The 5,797-nt window shown below is 45.5% G+C and overlaps 1 non-coding gene across 1 annotated transcript; it reads left to right on the top strand.

Annotated features, from left to right (window-relative positions):
* The first annotated feature begins 2,244 nt into the window (after nucleotides 1-2,244).
* Nucleotides 2,245-2,315, top strand: TRNAR-UCU (transfer RNA arginine (anticodon UCU)). The gene has a single exon. It is a non-coding gene; the product is annotated as a tRNA-Arg (tRNA).
* The last annotated feature ends 3,482 nt before the right edge of the window (nucleotides 2,316-5,797 follow it).

The raw sequence follows: 5,797 nt of genomic DNA, 5'->3' as shown, positions 1-5,797 counted from the left end.
ATAGTGAGTGATACATACTAAGTGCTCAGTAAATGTTAGGTATTAATACTTTTATTAATAGCAGTAGTGTCGATTATGCTAACTGAAAGGTTGGCGGTTTGAACCCACCCAGCAGTTCCACAGGAGAAAGATTGGGTAATCTGCTCCTGTAAACATCATGGCCTTGAAAACCCTAGGGGGCAGTTCTACTCTGTCACATGGGGTCACTATGAGTGGGAATCAACTGGATGGCACCTAACAACAACTGTCAATTATGAGTGTCCAAAGATTTGAGAGTGGAAAAATGGTAGTCACGGAAGGCTGCCTGGAGAAAGTGACACTAAAGCTAGTTCTCGTTTTTGATAGACAACCACAAGCAGTCCCCAGGGCCAGACCTAGTCTCATTGTTCTCTCTACTTCAGGGCATCTTGCCCAGTGCAAGATACAGAGTACACTTCGGTGGTCTCTTGAACAATCTTTCCTTGATCATGAACAGGCAGGCAGGAATGAGCCTGGGGTATTTCTCTGGCAGTGAAACACCTGGTGGATTGGAGCCTGGTGCTTACACGTTCTCAGACCTGGGTTCAAGCCACACCTCGGCTGCTTCTTACTTGCATGATTTCATGCAAGTTGTTGTTTACTATCCGTGATCCTCACTGTTCTCACCTGCAAACACTGGAGAAAAATGATGCCCCTGCCCTAAGACTGTTGGGGGCAGGGGAATTGGATATTGTGTATACCAGGGTGCTAACTGAAAGGTCGGCAGTTTGAACCCATCAGCCGTTCTGCTTTGTTAAAGATTTACAGCCTTGGAAACCCTATGGGGCAGTTCTACTCTGTGCTATAGGGTTGCTGTGAGTCAGAATTGACTCGACAGCAGCAGAATTGCTCTTAAAAAAAAAAGTCAGCCTAGGTTTCACTCTCTGTCAAAGCAGAAGTCACAGAGGTAGGCCACCTGTTTCTGAGTGGCAGTGGGTGGGTCGTGCACAGGACAGAATCCCACCCCTAGGAATCTCTGACTTTCCAACAAGTCCCTGCAAGCCCCAGGATTCCTGGGCCTGTGAGGGTCGGAGAAGACAGGAGACCGCATGCCCCAAGCCCCCCAATCAGAGGGGGCCACAGAAAGGCACACCTGTGCCACCCCCACCCCCATCCCACCCCACCCAACAGGAAGAAACATCCTCTGATGAGGCCACGGGCCTGGGCGCCAGCTGTGCTTCTGAAACCCTGGGGTTTTCCAGTAAATCCTCCACGTGGTCTATCAGCAGAGGGAGCTCTAGGTAGCAAATAACTTCCCTCTAACCTCACACTTTCTTGTGGAAAACATCGGGAGATAGCAAGGAAAAGCAGGGGTCTTATGTGGAACTGGCGCCCATCGCACACAGAAGGAAACCTCAGCAGTTTGCAAAGGTAGGGTGTTTGGGGGACAGATGGCGGAGGCCCGGAGGATGGGGGGTGGAGAAGTGAGGGGGAGACACCAAATAAATAAAAGACGTGAAACTCAGAAACCATTCACATTGTTGAAGGGATTATCTGACTTTGTCATTCAGGGGCGGATTAACCAGTAAGCATGATACGCAGGGGCTTACTTGTGTTTACTTACTAATCTGTAGTGAACCATTTTACATGGATTTCACATCGCTGATGTGGTGAAAAACAGGTGAAATTTGTTCACTACAGATTAGTGGATATGCACAAGGAAGCCTGTGCGTACTTTGCTTATTGGTTAATCCGGCCCTGTTATGTATCAGCATGCTGACCCCACTGTTCTCACACCCTTTACAAAACTTGCGACCGACCCTCTGATGTCTGGACAGGAGACACACTTAAGGTCCAACTGTATCAGTAGGCATCTTTTTCCTCAAGATGAAATTGTGTGTGTGTGTGTGTGTGTGAGTGGTGCCCAATCTGGACCCTGGGGCTTTATGTAGATTTATGACTATATGCTGATGACAATGACGGTGATGGTGCAGTGGTGATGATGACAGTGATTAAAAAAAAAAATTTCTGTTGCTGTTAAGTTGATTCCGACTCACAGTGACCGTACAAGACAGAGTAGAACTGCCCCATAGGGTTTCCAGGGAACACCTAGTGGATTCAAACTGCCGGCCTTCTGGTTAGCAGTCAAGCTCTTAACCACCAGGGCTTCAATGACGGTGATAGCTAACATTTATTGAGTGCTTACTATGTGCCAAGCACTGTACTGAGAACTTAAACAAATAATATTCATCAAATATTTATTGAGAACCTACTGTATGCCCGGGGGCATTGGTGGTTCAGCGGTAGAATTCCTGCCTTCTGTGTTGGAGACTCAGGTTTGATTCCTGGCCAATGCACCTGATACGCAGCCATCACCTGTCTGTCAGTGGGGACTTGTGTGTTGCTATGATGCTGAAGAGTTTCCAGTGGAGCTTCCAGACTAAGGCAGACCAGGAAGAAAGGCCTGGCAATCTGCTTCCAAAAATCAGCCAAAGAAAATCCTATGGATCAAAATGGTCCAGTTTGCAACCAATCATGGGAATGACATAGGACCGGGCAGTACTTCATTTGGTTTTGAATAGCTTGCCGTGAATCAGGGGCTGACTCGATGGCAAGTAACGACAACAACGGCAAAAACTTTATGCCCAGGATGGTGCTCATTGCAGGGGAATTCAAGGAGTTTGCATTCTAGCCGGGCAGATGGGCCAAGACAAGTAAATAAGGATGTGAATCAATAACATTGGCGAGTAGTGAGTGCTGTGAAGAAGGTCAAGAGGGATCCGTCTGCTAGAGTGAGTAGCATAGGGTAGGCTTAAACAGGCGGGTTGGGGAGAGCTCACTGAGGCAATGATATTGGCATGTCCCATGAACTGCCTCACGAAATAAAACTGTTGAAGGAGTCTGAACCTTTTCATACATCAAGCATCATCTGTCAGCTCAACAAATAACTGTAGACCTATTTTTTAAGCTGTTGTGCTGTTGTGATGGAGAAATGAAAATGGATGCTTAATGCGTGGTAGTTCTTTTGTCATTTTGGATTTATTTAAACAATGTTTAATAAAAATAACTACTTGGGAGGGAGTGGGTTAGGAAAAAGTTCGCCAAAAAAGAAAAAAATATGAAAGAATTCTGTCTTATGAGAAAACGGGTGCGAGCCACTGATGTATTAAATCTGAAATAGTTTTTGTCCAAATCACCTTTCATTTCATTAACTTCACTCTCACCCCTCGGAAAAGTTGTCTATGTTACAGATGCTTCTATCTAGCTCCTGTATCTTTCAGTTGGCAGGCTCAGCCCAATACCTGAAAGCTCACCTTCCCCCATCTTGTTTGTGGCCTCTTTGCCCCTGTCTCAGCCCATCACACACCTATGGCTGATCCCCTCAGTGTCGATATTAACAAGTGTCTTTTGCTTGCACAACCCAGAAACCCATCCCAAAAAAAGGCTTAAGGAAAAGAGAAGTTTATTGGAAGGATATTGGGTGTGACAGTCTGCTAGCTACCCACCAAATACCCATTCTTCCTCCTTCTTGCTTGGTAAAGAACCCTGATTTTAGCTGGGACAATGATATGCCCAAGCAGAAAGCAGTGGTTCCCAACTTGGGTTCGAACTGCCAACATTTTGTTTAGTAGTCCAGTGATTAACTGTTTGTGCCATCCAGGGACTCCTTCCTTGAAAAGTAGAGTAGAACTGCCCCATAGAGTTTCCAAGGAACACCTAGTGGATTCGAACTGCTGACCTCTTGGTTAGCAGCCAGAGCTTTTAACCACTACACCACCAGGGTTTCCTCCTTGAAGCTAAGGATAGCCAAAGGCAGGATACAGGGTATCATTGGTGGAACCTCCAACAAATTCCTTGGGGTGGAGCCTAAGTAATTTGGGAAGAGTGCCCGTTTGCCCCTTGTAATCCCCATTCTTTCTGCCTGGAATGTGGAAAGGATAGCTGGAACTCCAGCAACCACCTTGCACCCATGAGAATAAAAGCCAGTGTTAAGAGATGACACACCAGAACGATAGAAGCATCCTAGGTCCCTGACACCTTTGTGACCTGCTATATAAGGCTATAAGGTCACTGTGAATCGATGGCAATGGGTTTGGTTTGATTTCTGGGTATATAATGCCAACTCTGGACTTTGTACTTAAAACCTGAGGATGAACCCTACATTAGTTCGAGCCATTCAAGCTGGATTTCTGTCTCTCTAGCTGGTACACTGAGATGTCAATTGAATTTAATACCTAACCAGAAGAAGGTCAGGGATGAAGTTAGGCCTTGGGAAAAGTTGGAACCAGGGACCTAAGCGCACAAGTCAGTCTCTCCATCCCTTGCCTCTGCTTTTCTCTGCATGCTGGATTAATTCTATCTCACGGCAGAACAAAGCCCTCCACATGGTAAGAAACATGGCAGCCACAGATCTTGAGTGTCCGTAAGGATGCTGCCTGCCCATTGTGCTGCATTTGCCAGTCCAGTCACTCTCCCATGCCCTTGGGTACCAGTCCTCATCTCCTCCAGCCCCTGACATTCTTCCCTTTCCTCGCTCTCACCTTCCGAAGTTGCTTCCTAGGTCACTGTGGAAGGTTACACAAGCAGAAGAGCGTTTCCTTGAGCTCCCCCTATATTTGTCCACTAGATCCCATCCTCTCTCACCTTCTTGCAGACATCACTCCCACACTTCCCTCCTCGCTTTCCTTTGTCATCATTTTTCTTCTCTAAAGCATCATTCCCACCAATATTCAATCTTACTGCTATTTCTCTGATTTGTATAAAAAGTCCTCTCTTGGCACCACTTCCCTCTTCAGCTTCTACCCCATGTTTCTGTTCCCTTCACAGCAGAAGTCCTCAAAAGAGTTGTCTAACTCACTGTCTCCAATTCGTCCCTTCCCATTTTCTCTTAAGTCAGGCTTTTGACACCCTCCATACATACTCCAAAACTACTCCTAAGATCATCAGTGGCCTCCTCATTGCCAAATCCAATAGTGACTTGACTGACCGCAGCATTTGACACAGTGGCTCACTCCTTTCTCCTGGACATACTTTCTTTCCTTGGCTTCCAGGATACCACCCTCTTGGGTTCCCTCTTCCCTCTCAGCCATTCCTTCTCAACTTCTTGGGTGAATTCCTCCTCTTCCCCCTGCCTTTTCTCCCATCTCTCCCTAATTTTCAATGGTGACGTTGTCCAAGGCTCATTCCTATGACTTCTCTTCTCTGTTGACTACTCACTCACTGACTGATCCATCCAGATGCATGGCTTTAAAAATCATGTATCTGAAATGCAAATCAAAACTACAGTGAGATCCCATCTCACTCCAACAAGGCGGGCATTAATCCCCAAAACAGAACAAAACAAAAAAATAAATAAATGTTGAGGTTGTGGAGAGACTGGAACATTTATACACTGCTGGTGGAGATGTAAAATGGTACAACCACTTTGGAAATCAATTTGGCGTCTCCTTAAAAAGCTAGAAATAGAACTACCATACGATCTAGGAATCCCACTCCTTGGAATATATCCTAGAGAAATAAGAGCCTTTACATGAACAGATATATGCACACCCATGTTCATTTCAGAACTGTTTACAATAGCCAAAAGATGGAAGCAACCAAGGTGCCCATCGATGGATGAATGGATAAATAAATTATGGTATATTCACACAATGGAATACCATGCATCAATGAAGAACAATGAGGAATCATGAAACATTTCATAACGTGGAGGAACCTGGAAGGCATTATGCTGAGTGAAATTAGTCAGTTGCAAAAGGACAAATATTGTGTGAGACCACTGTTATAAGAACTTGAGAAATAGATTAAACAGAGAGGAAAATATTCTTTGATGGTTACG

This window comes from Elephas maximus, chromosome 12 (genome assembly GCF_024166365.1).
Source record: "Elephas maximus indicus isolate mEleMax1 chromosome 12, mEleMax1 primary haplotype, whole genome shotgun sequence".
Classification (NCBI taxonomy): domain Eukaryota; kingdom Metazoa; phylum Chordata; class Mammalia; order Proboscidea; family Elephantidae; genus Elephas; species Elephas maximus.
This window is presented reverse-complemented; position numbering and strand designations above follow the sequence as displayed.